The sequence below is a fragment of the Mirounga leonina genome, unplaced genomic scaffold (genome assembly GCF_011800145.1).
Source record: "Mirounga leonina isolate KUSES-001 unplaced genomic scaffold, KU_Mleo_1.0 Mir_173, whole genome shotgun sequence".
NCBI lineage: Eukaryota > Metazoa > Chordata > Mammalia > Carnivora > Phocidae > Mirounga > Mirounga leonina.
The window spans coordinates 69774981-69794700 of NW_023270447.1; the positions used below are offsets into that span (position 1 = coordinate 69774981).

Here is a 19720-nt window from a genome sequence, read left to right on the forward strand (position 1 = left end):
GTGGTAGTCTCAGGGTCGTGAGATTGAGGCCCATGTTGGACTCCACGCTCAGCGAGGAGCCTGCTTGAGATTCTCTCTCCCTCTCCCCCTCCCGCTCATACGCGCACACACACACTCTCTGTCAAAATAAATAAATCTTTAAAAAAAAAAAAGGGGGGCGCCTGGGTGGCTCAGTCGTTAAGCGTCTGCCTTTGGCTCAGGTCATGATCCCGGGGTCCTGGGATCGAGCCCCACATTGGGCTCCCTGCTCAGCGGGAAGCCTGCTTCTCCCTCTCCCACTCCCCCTGCTTGTGTTCCCTCTCTCGCTGTCTCTCTCTGTCAAATAAATAAAATCTTAAAAAAAAAAAAAAAGAATCTTAAATATGGGAAGAGTGGTATATACAGATGCCAGGTTGCCCAGAGGGTGGTCTCTGCTGGTCATTTACATGTTGTCTCTCCGCTCAACACCTGCCGTGCTCTACTCTTTACTGATGGAACTGGAATTCTACAGATGACATTTCCCAGGCTTCCTTCCTTGCAGCTGGCTTCCTGTTCGATTCTATCAATAGGAAGCACTGATAGGAAGTCAGTCAAAGGAAAAGAAGTTTCCTGTTCGGGGCAGTAGAAATGCAGCAGTTGCTAGTGGCTGCCGGTTGTTGGGTAGTGACATAGGGCTGGGTGATGCTGGACTCCACAGCCTCTCTACCCTTTGGACTTCCCATCTCTGATAGAAGTGGCAGCTCTTTGGCAGACCCAGAGCTGACTGTGACGGCAGCTCAACTGCCCAGCAGCCAGCACAGACTTACGGGCTCCAGGTCAGGGGCACAGCAGCTTCTGATGTATGATTAGAATCCTTCTCGCTCCCCCTGGGCCCGCTTTTCCATTTTGCTGTTCCAGCCCTTCTTAGACCTTCAGCACCGATTTCATATATTCAATTCCCTCTCTTTGAAATACCCAGAGTGGTTTCTGTTTTCCTGAGTAGACCCTGACTGATAACATCTCTAGGACCAAAAATAGATAAATCAGCTGTCTAAGAAAAGGATCTATCCTGAGACTTGCCCTTCTGGGCAAATGACATGTAATCTTTCCTCTCAGCGTCTCTCTTACCTTTTCTTTCTTAGAAACAATCGTCGTCAACTGCAAACTGCACTTATTTTTGTCCTTAACTTCTTTAAGCAGAATTTTAAACACTCACCAAAGCAGAGTAGGTAACATACGGAACGCTTGCGTATTTACTACCCAGCTTTAACACTGATCAGTTTTGCTAATTTTCCATCTGTCTCAGCCTCCACTTTTTTTCCCCAGAATATTTAAAAATCAGATCACAGGCATTAAGTCACGTCACTCATAACCTTTCAGGGGTACTTCTACATGATCCTCCTTCCATTTCTGTTATTATACTTGGACCTCTGTCGTCTTCATGAGCACAGCATCCCTTTCTCTTCCTCGGCATAGGATTCCTATTTTTCTTTTGGGAGCTGCCTTCCACAACTTGGTGGTGCTGCTCATTCTTTAGCCTCACTGAGCCCATGGACACATGACCAGACTGGTCAGTCTGAGTCTTCCTTTAGGGTGTATCATGGAAGCTAGAGAGTGAAGCTCTCGCTACATGAGAACATGGGCCTTAAGAATCATAAAAGCCTAGAACTATAAAAAGGTACCTTCAACAAATGATTAACCCACCTAAGAGTGATGTTAACACAGTGGAAAGCCAGACAAAACTGTATTAGAAATTGCCTGTAATACAAGTTTTTCTGATAAAACTAACAATAAAAATATTTACCAGAAAAAAAAAAAAAAAAAAACTGTTCTAGAGAGTCCTGAAGACATTATCCTAATTCCTGGGTCTAGCAGTGCCTAACGCCAATGCTCCTTCTAGATTTGTAGTTATAAGAGCCAATACATTTCCTTTTCTGTTGAAATTTGAGTTTCTATAATGTGTGACCAAGAGTCATTTATTCCTAATTTGTGACAATCTCCAAGGCTGCAACTGTAGCCCATTCAAGAGTACTCTATTTAGCAGAGAGAACACATTTTCATAAATGGGAACACTAATGTACTCAGTGCAATTCAGGTTATCATATCACTAAAGCATAGTCTCTGGTGCAGCTATGTTACAGTTGTTTTTTCCTTCAGATCCCCTGAAGTCCTAGCATGCCTGCGGGCAAAGTTTCCTTCAGTTTCGTTCATGTACATAGTTGTGAATCATTTCTTTGCAGGCTACAATAACTTTATGGTACTTTCCATGATGTCAGAAGTCTTCCACTGGGGCGCCTGGGTGGCTCAGTCGTTAAGCGTCTGCCTTCGGCTCAGATCATGATCCCAGGGCCCTGGGATCGAGCCCCACATTGGGCTCCCTGCTCGGTGGGGAGCCTGTTTCTCCCTCTCCCACTCCCCCTGCTTGTGTTCCCTCTCTCGCTGTGTCTCTCTCTGTCAAATAAATAGGTGAAATCTTAAAAAAAAAAAAAAAGAAGTCTTCCACCAATCTCTAACAGCTGACAAGTTTTTTGAAGGTGTTCCCCTGGCTCCAGCCACTGTAAAATATCCATTTTATTATTTTTTTTAAAGATTTTATTTCTTTATTTGTCAAAGAGAGCGAGCACAAGCAGGGGGAGTGGCAGGCAGAGGGAGAAGCAGGCTGCCTGCTGAACAAGGAGCCCAATGCAGGACTTGATCCCAGGACCCTGGGATCATGACCTGAGCTGAAGGCAGACGCTTAACCGACTGAGCCCCCCAGGTGCCCCTAAAATATCCATTTTAAAATCTGAAGTAATATAACTTTAGCCTTAACACTTGCATACCAGTGATAAGTCATCATGGGCCAAAACCACTTAGCAGAACATGTAATAATGACAGAAGGGGAGACCATGGCCTAGGAACACAAACAGATTAGTGAAGCCTCTCAAATTCAGGAACATACAATCTGCGAAATCAGCTCTCATCAGTGCTAACCGTATTGAACTGGCTGGGCAGTTCTTTTAAAAACGCATTAACTACAATTCAGCAGTGTATCAAATGTATAAATACGAACATATTTAGAGGTGAAGAGCACTCTAATAAATTAATGCTCAAGGAGCTATGTCTATAATGAAGTTTCTTCCGCGTTTAATGTAAACCAGGTTCTGGCTAATAGTGGGCTTCAAAATTCCACTTCAAAATCCAGAACTTATTTTACAAAAAAGACCGAATCAGGTGGCTAGAGATTGGGGCCTTCGTATTCTCATTCTGTGCCCAAAGACCCAGCCTTTTCTGAGATCTTGTAGGTCGCCAGAGCACAGACGAACACGGACACTATGCTAACAGGAGGAGAACATACTCAGGGCTATGCCATACACCTGCCAAAACAAGACACCCAGGAATATTGCTAGAGACGCATCAAATCAATACCCATTTCTTTACTATCACATCCTGTCAGTTAAAATCTAATAATTCCTGGGCGCCTGGGTGGCTCAGTCGGTTGAGCGACTGCCTTCGGCTCAGGTCATGATCCCGGAGTCCTGGGATCGAGTCCCGCATCGGGCTCCCTGCTCGGCGGGGAGTCTGCTTCTCCCTCTGACCCTCCCCCCTCTCATGTGCTCTCTCGCTCTCATTCTCTCTGTCAAATAATAAATAAAATCTTTTAATAAAAAAAAATCTAATAATTCCTCTATTCTCACTTGAACCATGGTCATGGGTTATGACTTTACAATTTTTTGCTATTATAAATGATACAGCAATGAACACCTTTGCACACAGGTCCTTCAGCACTTGTGAAATTACCTGATTCCTAGAAGTGGAGTTGCTGAGTGGGAGCAGATTACCTTCCCAAAACATTGTATCAGTTTATATCTTCACCAACACCATTTGAGAGTGTCTTTTTCCTCCAATACTTCCATTAACTCCCAATGTTATCTCTTTAAAGTGCTTTCCTATCTACCCTTAGGGAAAAATACCAGGAAAATGTCAATACTATTATTTAACACTGTCCTGGATGTACTAGCCAATGAATTAGGCAAGATAATTAAATATAAAATATGAATATTGGAAAGGATGATACAGTTATTGTTATTGCAGGTGATATTATGTATCTTTAAGATGCAAAAGTCGGGGCACCTGGGTGGCTCAGTCAGTTGGGTGTCTGACTCTTGGTCACAGCTCAGGTCTTGATCTCAGTGTCATGAGTTCAAGCCCCACATTGGGCTCATGCTGGGCATGAAGACTATTTTAAACAAAAGTGCAAAAGTAAAATTAGAAAACTATTTTCTAAAGTAAAATTCTTGGGCTTTTGCCATGTTGGAATAACTGGTACTAGACTTGGCATTCTGCTATAAACAATTAGAAAACTGAAAAAAAACACATGAAAAAATGTTTTTAGACAATAAAAACAGGAAAAGTGAGACTATGATCTCTGAGAATCAAACGAGGTAAGCCAATCACTTTGGCTTTCTGGACTGTGATACAGGAAGGGGAAATCAAAAGGGACTGAACAGGGGTGTTGGGCTGGCCAGTCCATGGAGAATGGGACTCTTAATCTCAGGGTTGTGAGTTCAAGCCCCATGTTGGGTGTGGAGCCTATTTAAAAAAAAAAAAAATGCAGAGGTCGGGGATGGGGGCTGAGATACCTGGGTGTTGTAGGGTCAAGTACCAGAGCAGACAACCACACAGGCAATGGGGTCAATAAATCTGTATAGAAATATTCTAAGTCTGCGCTAAACACTAATCCATACGTGTAGTGTGAAACTTCAAGAGTCTGAGTAAAGAGAAGAAGTCTAAGCAGAAAAATTCCCAGAGCTCATGGAGAGTTAAGAGACAATTAAGTTTTGACCAGCCAGAGTAAGAATTCTTCACTGAACACCCAGGGCATTAAAGAGAGAACCCAGAACAGTAACACCTTAGTAGAAGGACTAACCTAACTCAACAGTAAAGATCATTCTAGAACTGTCCCCTAAACTCAAAAACAGGCCTTAAATCATTAAGCTGATCCCTTAGCAACTTAACTAACAAGTAAACCAAAAATTCAAAGTCTTTAAAGACACGAAATTCAGACACTCAAAAACACATGTTTACTTTGTCCATCATCCCATCAAAAAGTACTAGACATGTGAAAAAAAAAGTCATGCTAGAATCAGAAGAAAAATTAGTCAATAGATTCAGAAATGAATGCTAGACTTAGCAAAGATGTAAAAAGTTATTACACATATATTCAAAATTTAAAGAAAAACATGAAGAATATAGAGAAATAGAAGATATTAAAAACAATCAGGTAAAATTCCTAGAAACAAAAAATACCATATCTGAAATTAAAAATTCACTAGATAGGCTTAATAATAGCAGGTTATGAACTGCAGAAGAATAATCCATGAATGTGAAGACATAGCGATGGATTATTTGATGTTAAAAAAAAAGAATGATAAAAAATGAACAGAGCCTTAGTGACATGTGGAACAATATTAAATGGTCTAATATGTTTGTAATTGAGGTTCTGGAAAAGACGGAAGCAGAAAAAGTATTGGAAGAAAAGATGAGAAATAGAAATACATTATACATCAGAGGTTTGCAAACTTTTGCTGTAAAAGGCAAGAGAGTAAATATTTTAGGTGTTACAGGCCAATGGTCTCCGTTGCAACAACTCAACTCTGCCACTGTAGCACAAAATATACCATAAACAACACATAAATGAATGGCTGTGGTTTTACTTATGAAAGCAGGTAGGGATCTGGACTTGACCTGTAGTTTGCCAACCCCTGGTATATATGAAGTGGTGTGATATGTGATGAGTGATAAATGCATACTTTGATGAGGGAAATGAGTGTTGTAACCCCTAGAGCAACCATTAAACGTAAAACAAAGAGTTTAAGCTAATAAGCCAACAGTGGAGATAAAATGGAGATAAAGTGGAGAATACAAAAATTTTTCAATAGTCTTTATCCAGGCAGGATAAGGAAAAGGCAGAAAAGAGCAGGAAAGAAACAAAATCAGATGATATAAATAAAGAACAAACAGGAAGATGGTACATTTAAATCCAACTACATTGATAATTACATTAAACGCAAATATTCAGAATTCCACTTAAAAAGATTATCAGACTGGATGAAAAATAACCAAATATATGCTCTACAAGAAATTCACTTTAAATATAAAGATAACAGATGTTAAGAGTAAATAAATGTAAAAAGGATACCATGAAAACACTAACTGTAAGAGAGATGGATGGTTATATTAATATCAGACAAAGTAGGCTCAAGACAATACTAGAGCTAAAAAGATTTTATAATTATAAAAATATTAATTCACTGAGAAAATATAGCCAAAAGTATCTATGTACCTAATAACAGAGGTTCAAAATACAGAAAGCAAAAACTGGCAGAAGTGAAGAGAAATACTGAAATTCGTATTTATTGTTGTATATTTCAAAACTCCTCAGTAACTGATAGAAGGAATAGATGGAAAAATTGATAAGTGTATAAAACACTTGGCCAACACTATCAACCAATTTGACCAAATTGATATTTATAGAACACTCTACACAACAGCAGCAAAATATATATTCTTTTTAAGTGCATTTCAAACATTTACCAAGACAGACTATAGGCTTGGCCATAAAACAACTTTTAATATATTTAAAGGATTGCAATCATATAAAGTACATTCTCTGACCATATGGAATTAAATTAGACATCAATAGCCAATGAAAATCCCCCAAAATTTGGAAATTGAAGATTAAACTTCTAAATAACCTATGTATAAAATAAATCACTAGCAATATTAGAAAGTGTTTTGAAGTGCATGAAACAATATATCAAAATTTGTTATTTTCAGGGGCGCCTGGGTGGCTCAGTTGGTTAAGCGACTGCCTTCGGCTCAGGTCATAATCCTGGAGTCCTGGGATCGAGTCCCACATCGGGCTCCCTGCTCGGCAGGGAGTCTGCTTCTCCCTCTGACCCTCCTCCCTCTCATTCTTTCTCTCTCAAATAAATAAATAAAATCTTTAAAAAAAAAATTTGTTATTTTCAGTTAAAGCAATGTTTAGGGGAAAATGTATAGCTTCAATGCTTATATTAAAAAAGAGAAAAGTTCTAAGACTCAGTGAGTTAAGTTTCTACATAAGAAGCTAGAAAAAGGAGATCAAATTATACCCAACATAAGGAAAAGGAAGAAAATAATTAAAGACAAGATCAGAAATAAATGAAATAGAAACTGAGCAAATGAAAGAAAATCAATGAAACCAAAAGCTAGTTCTCTATATCAATATCAATAAATTGATCAATAGTAATAAAACTGATATGAATATCAATGAAATTTATCAACCTCTAGCTTGACCAATTAACAAAAAATAAATAAAAAATGCAAAATTACCAATATCAGGAACAAAAGAGGGAAACATCATTACAGATCCTACAGACATTTAAAAAACCCAAAATATTATGAAAAACTCTTTGTCAATAGTTCAACAATTTAGATGAAATGAACTTTTTTTTTTTTTGAGAGAGGGAGGGGAGGACTGAGGGAGAGAGAGAGAATCTTAAGCAGGTTCCACACCCAGCACAGAGCCCAACATAGAACTCAATCTCACAACCCTGAGATCATGCCCTGAGTCAAAATCAAAAGTTGGACACTTAACTGACTGAGCCACATAGCGACCCTAAAATGAACACATTTCTTAAGAGATATAAATGGTCAAAACTGATACAAGAAAAAATAAAAAGTCTGAACAGCCATGTATCAATTAAAGAAACTGAACATATAATATTAAAGAAATTAAAAATGTAATTTTAAAATCTGCCCACAAAAAAGACTCCGCCCAAATGGCTTCAATGTTAAATTCTATTAGCCGTTTAAGGAAGACATAATACACATCCCATACAAACACTCAGGAAATAAGAAAGGAGGAAAACTTCCCAACTCTTTTTATGAGGCTGGTATACTGGTACCTAAACCAAAGACACTCTAAGAAAAGAAAACTACAGAATAATATCCTTTGTAAACACAGACACAAAAAATGCATAACATTATATTAGCAAATCAAATATATAAAAAGACAACAACAACTAAGTTTTACTCCAGGAATTCAAGATAGTTTAACAGTTGAAAATCAATCCACGCAATTCACAGTGTTAACAGAATAAATAAGAAAAAAAAATGATTATCAATAGATGCAGAGGGGTGCCTGGGTGGGTCAGTCGGTTAAGTGGCTGCCTTTAGCTCAGGTCATTGATCTCAGGGTCCTGGGATGGAGCCCCACGACGGGTTCCCTGCTCACTGGGGGGTCTGCTTCTCCCTCTCCCTCTGCTTCTTCCCTGCCCATGTGCACGCGTGCTCTCTCTCTCCCTCTCTCTCAAATGAATAAATAAATAGATCAACAAATCAATAGATGCAGAAAAAGCATTTGAAAAATTAAACATGCATTCATAAAAAAAAAAACACGCATTCATGATAAAAACTCTAGCAAAATAGGAACAGAAGGGAACTTCCCCAGCCTGGTAAAGAGTATCTACAAAAAGCAAAAGATTGAATGCTTTCCCCTCTAAGATAGGGAACAGGGCAAAGATCTGTGCTCTCACCACTTCTATTTAACATTGACCTGGATCTTGGTCAATGTAATAAGAAGTGAAAAAGAAGTAAAAGAGTGAAAAGGAAGAAAAAAAGTTTGTCATTGTTTACTCATTGTACAAATAAGTAAATCCCAAGAGAAATCATGTACATAGAAAATCCCGAGATCTACAGAGACTCTTCTAGAACTAATAACTGAATTTAACAAGGTCACAGGACATAAGGTCAACATATAAAAATTAATTCTACTTGTATAAGTTAAGAATGAACAATTAGAAAATGAAATTTTAAAAAATGCATTCATTAAAACATTAAAAAACATGAAACACTTAAGGATCAAGTTAATAAAATATATGCAAACTCTGTATACTGAAAACTACAAAATGGCTGAGAAATGTCAAAGATCTAAATAAATGGAGAGACAGGCCATATACACGAATCAGAAGACCAAAACAGTTAATATGTCAATTCTATTCAAATTAACCTATGGAATCCATGTAATCTCAATCAAAATCCAAAAAGCTTCTTTTTGTAGAAATTACCAAGCTGATTCTAAAATTTATAGGATATGCAATGGACCTAGAATAGCCAAAACAATGTTGTGAAGAATAAAAGGGACTTGCCTTACAAGGTTTTAAGATTTAATATAACTACGGTGACCAAGACAGTGTAGTATTTTTTTTAAGATTATTTATTTATTTTAGAGATGGGGCGGGGAAGGAGCAGAGGGAGAGGGACAAGCAGACTCCATGCTAAGCACAGAGCCCTACTTGGGCTTGATCCTACAACCTTGAGATCATGACCTGAGGTGAAATCAAGAGTAGGATCCTCAACTGACTGAGCCACCCAGGCTCCCTGACGGTGTAGTATTAACATTAGGATACACACATAGATCAATGGAATAGAAGAGAGCCCAGAAATATACACACGAATATATTATCAATTTTATCAAATTTTTTAAAAAGGTGCCATAATAACTCAATGTAGAAATACTAATATTTTCAAATAAACAGTGCCAGAACTGGGTATCCATTACAGGAAAAAAAAATGAACCTTGACCCTTACTTTACACCACAGACAAATTTTAAACTCAAAATGGATCACAAAACTAAACGTAAAAGTTAAATTTCTAGAAGAAAATATAGGAGAAAATCTTCAGGACTTTGGGGTAGGCAAAGATTTCTTTTCTTTTTTTTTGAGAGTAAGAATGCGTGAGTAGGGGGAGGGGCAGTGGGAGAGAGAATCTCAAGCAGGATCCACATTCAGTGCAGAGCCTAACATGGGGCTCAATCTTACGGCCCTGAGATCATGACCTGAGCCGAAATCAAGAGTTGGCTGCTTAACCAACTGAACTACCCAGGCATCCGTCATTTTTTTTTTAAAGATTTATTTATTTATTTGAGAGAGAGCGGGCGGGGGGTGGGGGGCAGAGAGAGAGGAAGAGACAGTCCCAAGCAGATTCCACACTCAGCGCAGAGCCGGAGGTGGGGCTCAATCTCACGACCTTGAGATCACATCCTGAGCCGAACCAGGAGTCTGAAGCTTAACAGACTGCACCACACAGGAACCCCTCTTTTTTTTTAAAGTTTATTTATTTTAGTAATCTTTACACCCAACGTGGGGCTTGAACCCACGACCCCAAGATCAAGAGAGACACACTCTTCCAACCAAGCCAGCCAGGCACCCCTAGACAAAGATTTCTTTTTTTTTTTTAAGATTTTATTTATCTGACAGAGAGAGAGAGCACAAGCAGGGAGAGCAGCAGGCAGAGGGAGAGGGACAAGCAGGCTCCTCGCTGAGCAAGGAGCCCGATGTGGGTCTCAGTCCCAGGACCCCAGGATCATGACCTGAGCCGAAGGCAGACGCTTAACCGACTGAGCCACCCAGGCGCCCTAGACAAAGATTTCTTAGCACACAAAAAGCATGGGCCATAAAAAAAATTTGACAAATTCTGTACTTTGAACAATACTATTAAGGAAATGAGAAGCCAAGCCATGAATTAGAATATAGTATTTGCAATACATATATCTGACAAAAGACTTGTATCCAGAATATATAAAGACATCAAACAACTCAATAATAGGACAAACTATATGACATTGGCAAATGATCTGAACAGATATTTCCCAAAAGAAGATACACAAATTAGCACATGAAAAGATGTTTGACATCATTCCTTTTTTTTTTTTTTTTTTTGAGAGAGAGAGAGAGAGCTTGCGTGGGCACATGCACGGAGAGGAGAGGCAGAGAGAGAATCTTAAGCAGGCTCCATGCCCAGTGCAGACCCTCATCAGGGGCTCGATCGCATGACCCTGAGACCATGACCTGAGCCCAAATCAAGAGTCCCATGTTTAACCAATTGAGTCACCCAGGTGTCCCTAACATCATTCTTCATACACTTCATACAGGAGATGAAAATTAAAGCCACAATTAAATGTCATTATATACAGGGGCGCCTGGGTAGCTCAGTCGGTTAAGCCTCTGACCCTTGATTTCAGCTCAGGTCATGACCTCAGGGTCGTGGGATTGAGCCCCACCTTGGGCTCTGCACTCAGCGTGGAGTCTGCTTGTTCCTCTCTCCTCTCCCTCTCTCTGTCAAATAAATAAATGAATAAAATCTTAAAAAAAAAGTCATTACACACATACTATACTGGCTAAAACTAAAAAGATGGACAGTATCAAGTGTAGTCAAGAATGTGGAGAAACCAGATCTCACCACTGCCGGCGGGAATACGAAATGAGACAATCAGTCACTCTGGAAAACTGTTCAGCAGTTCTAATAAAGTTATACCTGCTTTTGAGCCAACGATTTCATTCCTAAGTATTTACCCAAGAGAAATGAACACATACGTCCACTAAGAGACCTGCACACGAATTTTCATAGCTGCTTCATTCATACTAGCCCCACTGGAAAGAAAACGTCCATCAGTTGGTGAATAGCTACATTGTGGTACATCCGTACCATGGAATAGTACTGAGTGATAGAAAGGAACAAACCTCGGATACACACAATGACCTGAATGAATCTCAAAAGTGTCAGCCTCAACAAAAGAAGCCCGACACAAAAGAGTACATACTGGGAGATCCCCGTTAAAAGAAATTCTAGAACAGGGGAAACTAATCCAGAGTGACAGAATTAGGAGATTAATAGTTGCCTGGGACTGTGAGTGAGACAGGGGGGTTTAGCTACAAAAAGGCATAAAGGGGGGAAAAAAAAAAGACAGGAGGGAAATTTTGGGTGATGGAAATGTTCTATATCTCACGTATGGTGACTGTTACACACGAATATATGTCAAAACCCATTGAATTGTACACTTCAAATGGGTGCGTTTTATTGAATGTAAATTATACCTTAATAAACTCAATTAAATAAAAACTCCTAGAAACAGAAGAATCTGGTAAGATAGCCACTTATAAAATTAATACACAAAAATAAATAGGCAGTTAGCAGATACAGTGGAAGACCCCTTTCACAAAAATAGTTGAAACGAAATATTTTAATAAGAAGCATGCAGGAAGTTTATGACAAAAATGGCAAAACCCTACTGAGGATCATAAAAGAACACCTGAGAACAGAGACTACTGTATCAGCTTCCTGGATGGTCTCTGCTTTTTCCAGAGGGATCTACTCAAACCTAAGTCAGAGCATAGCATTCCTCTACTCAAAACCACCACTTGGAAAGGAATCTGAAATCTTTACCCTGGTCTAGAAAGGTTGGAAGATCTCCTTTCCTCCCACTTTATACAAGTCCTTGCTTTCAGTGTCACATCATCAGAGGTTAACTTGACAAGCCCATCTGCATGCAGCTCACTATAGCTCACTGGCTAGTGTCAGAGAAACTATGTCCTATGTCCTATGAGGCATGGTCTAGAAACTGGGGGAGAGGATTCAAAGGAGACATGAGAGTTGTCTTCCAAAACTGAAGGGCAGTTAGGTAGAAGAAGCAGAATTCTTCTTTCAGTCGCTCCAATAGACAAATCCTCTGGACCAATCGCTAGCTTGTAAGCCCCCAAAGGGCAAGGACTCTGTTTTGTTCACCTCTGCATCCCTACCACAGAGCAGAATGTCTGGCACATGGTGCTCAATCAGTATTTATTGAATGAACGTTCAGGGTGGTCCTGAAAAGCAAAGCGGACAAATGGATGGGACTTCAGGAGCCAGATTTTAGCTCAATCTAAAGAACAGCTTTTTAGAAATGAGAACTTAGGGCGCCTGGGTGGCTCAGTTGGTTAAGCGACTGCCTTCGGCTCAGGTCATGATCCTGGAGTCCCTGGATCGAGTCCCGCATCAGGCTCCCTGCTTGGCAGGGAGTCTGCTTCTCCCTCTCCCACTCCCCGTTTGTGTTCCCTCTCTCGCTGTGTCTTTTTCTGTCAAATAAATAAATAAAATCTTTAAAAAAAAAAAAAAGAAATGAGAACTTAATGGGGTTTTTTGAGCTCAGGTGTCCTGATCTAGTGCCTTCATATCTACATGCAAGCAAACTGAGCTTTGCTAAGTATTAAGTCAGTAGTTACCATTCTGCTTGTCTCAATCCATTACTAGGTTTTGAAATCAATTTAGTGGGTGCCAACTAGGATTTAAAAAACACAAATGGAATTTAAAATATTAGAGCTTACTGCAAGTAGTAAGAATTCTTTCATGAATTTTTTTGTTTCAGATAGATTAACATGCAGAATCACAAATATGTGTGTACTGGGTCATGATGTAAAATACATTTCTTACCACGGGCCTTGGTAAAACAAATTGAGAAGTACCGGGTTCAGGAGTTCAACAACAGAATTTGCCCCCTTGCAAAGTAATGAGTCCTGTATTTCTGTTGTAGCAGAGGCGGAATGTCACTGATTTAGGATGAATGCACTTGGGGTGAGGTGGGACTGCATGATTTCAGGAATTTCTATTTTTTCTTTATATTCATCCACCTTTTCCAAGGTGATTATCTATCTTTTTAAAAGTGATTTCAAGTAGTGGTTTTTTTGTTGTTTTTTTTTAGATTTTCATTTATTTATCAGAGAAAGAGAGAGAGAGAGAGCACACAAGCAGGGGAAGCGGCAGGCAGAGGGAGAAGCAGGTTCCCTGCTAAGCAAGGAGCCTGTTGCGGAACTCGATCCCAGGACCCTGGGATCATGACCTGAGCCGAAGGCAGACGCTTAACCGACTGGGCCACCCAGGCGTCCCGATTTCAAGTAGTTTTAAATAAAATACATATGCAATGTTTTTAAAAATAGAAATTAGAAATTTAAAATGGAGGTGAGATGATTTCTGTACATTTACATTTAACACCATTTGTCCTGGAATCCAAGGCAAAAACAAAAAACAGGGGAACGAATGATTTATATAGTGCTCACATCATTTCCCCAGTAAAAATGAGCATTTTGCTGGCACTAACTTCTAGGAGGAATTTGTTACATGAATCCTTATATGAGGATGCTAAATGTCATCAGAGAGAATATTTGAACAAATACAATAAACTTCCTAATTGGTCTCCTGGCCTTTTATCTTTCTCCCTTCAATCCACCCTGAAGTATGTTATCTTTCTGGATTCTGCTGCTTAAAATTCTTTAATAGCTCCTTCCTGCCTACTGGATAAAGTCCCTATTTATATGACCAGATTTAATACTCTCTGGGACCCTGCTTCTGCCAATCTCTGCATGCTCATCTTCTACCACCTACCTCGCCTCCCGTCCTTAGGTACGATGCCAATTCCCGGGCACATGGTACCCTTCATGCCGCCAACCTTTTGTCCATGTTGTTCCTGTGCTATAGTAAAACCATCCTTCTCAATCTGAGAAGCTCTTGCTTCTCCTTCAGAGTCAGCTCAAACAGCGCCTCCCTTGAGAAACTTTCCTTGACTTCCCTGGGCTAATGTTAGCTTCGATTTCCTACATACTGTACTATATACGTGTACTTTGTGGCAATTGCTGGACTGCATCTGTCTATTTTTTTTTTTAAAGATTTTATTTATTTATTTGAGAGAGAGAGCACATGAGAGGGGGGAGGGTCAGAGGGAGAAGCAGACTCCCCACTGAGCAGAGAGCCCGATGCGGGACTCGATCCAGGGACTCCAGGATCATGACCTGAGCTGAAGGCAGTCGCTTAACCAACTGAGCCACCCAGGCGCCCTGCATCTGTCTATTTTAACATATGTTTCCCTGTGACACTGCAATATCCATATGAGTATAGACTACGTCTATGTGTAAGCCTGGCCTTAGTTTAATGTTTGGAATGTCGGAGGCACTCGATTCAATATCCTCACCAGTGTCCTTACTGAACTAACAAAGGTTCTTTACATGACTTTCCCTATATGTTGCCTCCAAAGTCAAGGACATCCTATAATGAATTTAATGAAAGCACTCCAATGCGAACTAATAATAGGCTTTAGTATCTTGTTCTTTGGAATTTGATCTTGACATGGGGCTCAAGCTGATGAGCTATCAGCCTTTCTCATTCCTCCACTATACTCTACATAACTTTACTGCGACATCTATAACACTAATTTGTGTATCTGTCTTTTCCTGTAAACTCTTTAAAGCCAGGTAGAGTCATACTCATTTTCTTTTTTTAATCTCTATTTTATGATACAGAGTCTGGTCTATAACTTGCTCTCAATAAAAGCTTGTTGGTGGGGCACCCGGGTGGCTCAGATGGTTAGGCGTCTGCCTTCAGCTCAGGTCATGATCCCAGGGTCCTGGGATCGAGTCCCGCATCGGGCTCTCTGCTCCTTGGGAGCCTGCTTCTCCCTCTGCCTCTCTCTCTCTGTCTCTCATGAATAAATAAATAAAATCTTAAAAAAAAAAAAAAAAAAAGCTTGTTGGTGATAAAATATGTCTATTTCAGTCTAAAACCTAGCATCTGAATAGAACATTCCAGTAAAGTCAACAACAGAACAAGGGTGACCACTAATACCACAATTACTTAACACTGTTCTAGAGGCATTAGCCAAGGCAATTAATTTGAGAAAGAAACTAGTAAAAGGACCGCTGGAAAGTAGGAGGTAAAATTATCATCATTTGCAGCTAATATGATTGTACACCTGGAAAATGCAAGAGATTTGACTGCAAAATGACCACAAACAAGAAGTGGGGGAAAGAGGTTATAGAATGAGTATTAGAAATCAGTAACTTTCATATATACAAAAAAAACCCCACAGTAGGTAAGAGATATAATGGAATAAAAGCCTCCCATTTACAATAGCACCAAAATTATAAAATACCTGGGAATAAATTTAACAAGAAGCATATAAGACTCATATGAAGAAAACTAAGTGACATAAGAGGAGACTATGGAAAGCCAAGACTTTTGAATTAGAAAATTCAACATATTGGGTGTCAGTTCTTCCTAAAATATGTTATAATAACATGACCATAATAAAAACACCAGCAGGTTATTTTAAGATCAATACAAGTTGCTGCTAAAGTTTTATGGAAAAATAAATAAACAAGAATGGCTAGTTGAATTATGAAAAAGAAGAGAAGGAATTAGCACCAACATCTATTGAATTATACTTCCTCAGTAATTAAAACCGTGATGCTGGTGATAAAGAAAAAGGCCATGGAGTATATTTGAAAATCCAGACATATGCTCCAGTATTGATGGGAATTTAATATATGATGAACCTGTGGTGAAAAAAATGAGCAGTTTAACAAGGGGCACTGAGGCAATTTTAGCTTTCCAGAAAAAAAAAATTAAGCTGGATTTACACTTCCTATTCTCATACCAGGATAAATTCCATATGGATCAAAGGTTGAAGTGTGAATATAAAGCCATAGAAGTTCTAAGAGAAAATATGGGAGACTCTATAAACTCAGAGTGGGAAAGGCCTGGGGCTCAAAATGCAGAAGCCATAAAATAAAAGGCTGATACATTTGATTACAGAAAGATGAAACATAATCCTGCATGGCCAAAACATACCACAAGCAAAGGCAAAAGACATATGACAACGTGGCAAAAAATCTATCAGAGAAAAGGGTCACTCCACCGAGCTTCCAAGAAATTGGCAAGTCACATAACAATAACCCTAAGACAATATGAGACAAGGGACAGTTCCCAGGAAAAGAAACACAAATGTCCCTTATCATATGAAAAGTATGTTTAACCTTGGTCATAAAAGTATAAACGCACATTAAAACCACAATTGATGTATCATTTTTCCCCTCTCAAGGTAGGAAAAATCCAAAAATGTGATAATATTGATAAGAACGTGGGAAAACAGGGGCGCCTGGGTGGCTCAGTTGGTTGAGCATCTGACTCGTGATTTCCACTCAGGTCACAATCTCATGGGTTGTGAGATCGAGCCCCGCATGGGACTTCGCACTCAGTGGGGAATCTGCTTAGGATTCTCCCTCCCCTTCTGCCCCTCCCCCCACCCATGTGCGCTCTCTCTCTCTTTCTCTAAAATAAATAAATAAATAAATAAAATCTTAAAAAGAATGTGGGAAAACAGGTACCCTCAATCATTCCTGGTAGACATATAAATTAGTATGACCCCACAGAGGTCAAATTGGCAACAGCTCTCAAAATTACAAATGCATATATTTTCTGACCAAGCGATTTCACTTCTGGGAGTTTATCCTACAGCTTCACTTGTACATGATCAGAATGATACACGTACATGGTTATTCACTAAAGAACTGTTTGTGATAGTGAAGGATCAGAAAAATGTCCATGAAGAGGGGATAGTTATAGGGAAAGATAGCTATGATACATAGTTAAGTTTTTATAAAAGCAAGGAATAGAGTGCATATATAGATATATCCATAGGGAAAAAAAATAAGCAGGAACTCTGAACCAGATTAACAAGAAACAGAACAGTGGCTTCGAGCTGGAAGTGAGATGGGCTCCGGGAGACAGGAAACAAGAATGGGATGGGGACTTCGCATGGTATACTTTTAAATATTTTGAGTTCCAAATAATAAAAATATATTCAAAAATAAAAATTTTTAAAGTTTGTCAAACAAGTGGGTACAATATTAATGAGTCTCCCAGTTAGCCAGATCTAGGTTGTAATTAAAATATTTTGGAAGCTGCCAGAATAATGATATTCTGTGTCTTTACTTAAGTCAAGATTCATGTGCTAAATGAACAAGCAACAAGTTAACATTCCATTATGCAAAGTCAAGAGACTGTATTTCTTGGGGGAGAGAAAGAGAGAAAAGGAACCCAGCCATTTCCAGGCAAATGAACAGCGACTCTATTTGCAACTGTCGGTCTGGTTAATGGCCTGAACGCCACGAGGATGGCAGGAATGGGAAGGAAGGAAAAGATGCAAAACACCTGAATGGGAAATAAATCCATGGGTCTTGATGGCTGATTGAAAAACCCTACTACATATGTTCAGAAAGCCTCACTGCAGTCACTCAGATATTTTGTAACTTATTTAATTTGCCAGATTGTACTACAGGGTACCACAATTTGTCATCGGCTGTGGAAGGCTAGAGAGCTATAAAGAGAATACGATGGGGGCGCCTAGGTGGCTCAGTCAGTTAAGCGGCTGCCTTCGGCCCAGATCATGATCCCAGGGTCCTGGGATCGAGTCCCACATCGGGCTCCTTGCTCAGCAGGGAGCCCGCTTCTCCCTCTCTCTCCCTCTGCTTGTGCTCTCTCTGTCAAATAAATAAAATCTTTAAAAAAAAGAAAAAGAAAAAAGAGAACACGACGATTTGTAAAGCTTAGGTGTTTGGTGGTATCACTAACAGAAATTAGGAAGTCAGGAGGAGAAACTGGTTTGGGGGAAAGGAATGGCTTTGGTTTTAAGTACATCATGTGTGAGGTGAGTGGGAAATCAGGTAGCAACGGCCACAGGGCCACTGGAAATGCTGATCTGAAGTTCAGAGGGTAAGTCAGACCTGAAGACAGAGAAGTGGAAGATATCTGCCAAGAGAGATGGAGGGGCTCACCAGAAGCACGGGCTGAGATGAGAGCCTAGAGGACTTCCCTCGACTGTGGAGCAAGATGGGGAAGAGAAGCCAGTGCTATAGAGACTCAGAGGGAGAATCAGGAGAGCATGGTGACCATTAGCCAAGCTGGGGAGTTTCAAGAAGCAGTGAAGGGATCAACCCAATGAGAAAAAGGGCCAGGAACAATAATAATAGTAGCAATATATATTGTCTTCTTTAATCTTCACACACCACAACCTATCGGGTAGGTGGTACTATTCTCCCCATTGGACAGAAAAGGGTATTAACCAAGACAGTGACTCCTAAGCTGCAGGACGTAATTGCTGAGCTATCCTCCTACACAACTGTCAGGGAACGTGCTGGGAGATCTGACACTAGCTCTACCATTCCATTAGCTCTATGTCCACGGACTTTACCTTTACTTTTCTAGGCTTCATTTCCTTCTCTGCAAATTGAGGGGACTGGTCTAGATCATCTCTAGCTCTTATGTCATATGAATCTTTGATTAAGGTAGAATGGAAGAGATACATACACAAGAGAGGCAATGAATTAAAAATTTAGCAATAAGTGAACAGGGAGACCTGGCCAAGAAAATCAGAATGCTGAATGTTTTATACAGTAACTGTTCAAGCAATAAATCCATACTCTGATATGTAAAATCTTTAACTGCAAAACTCTACTTTCTATCTATATATTTAAGTTATATATAATATCAAGAATTAAAATGGCTCATACCTGAAAATTTACGAACGCTGCTCTTGAAACCCTGCTAAGTCAATTGAGTGGAGTAAAAAAGGGAAGATTCCAAGTCAAACACACTCTGTATATGAAGGATTGTCCTGTAGAGAGAGCAAATAGCTATTTATAATGTACTTTTGTAATGAGAGACAGAAACATCTGCTAAGGTACTTAATAGCTACTTATTTAAATAAACCACACGGCAGCACTAATCAGGTATCACTTTTTAGCAGGCAAAAATAGATAATCGGCACAGATGATGAATTAACAGAAATAAATAGATTTGCTTATTTTTAACTGAAACCTTAATATGGAAATCTGCAAGAAGTGATTTCTGGTATTAAAATGGATTACGGCAAATTGTAAGCAGACATACTTTTTAACTTTGACGATAAAATAAACTTAAGACAACAGCTGTTCAAAGGCAAACCAGCAGATGAGGTACCACAAAAGCAACACGTCTTATCACCCTTTTCTCGCAAGTCACATTATTATGATTTGCAAGAAAACCAAACAGAAGAACTTGCAAGATTCAACTTGAAAAATTCAGTATTTCTTAAAAACTGCATGGTTGCAGGAA

At 39.4% G+C, this 19720-nt stretch overlaps 1 protein-coding gene across 2 annotated transcripts in view; it reads right to left on the reverse strand.

The window, feature by feature from the left end:
- ZBTB8A (zinc finger and BTB domain containing 8A) overlaps positions 1-19720 on the reverse strand; it is a 58327-nt gene that overhangs the window by 27566 nt on the left and 11041 nt on the right. The window contains exon 2 of one of the 2 annotated variants that reach the window (XM_035019201.1): positions 19138-19241. The exons of the other annotated variant lie outside the window; for it this stretch is intronic. The gene's annotated coding sequence lies outside the window, so the exon portion shown is untranslated. The remainder of the gene's footprint in view (positions 1-19137; positions 19242-19720) is intronic. 2 annotated transcript variants of the gene reach the window in all.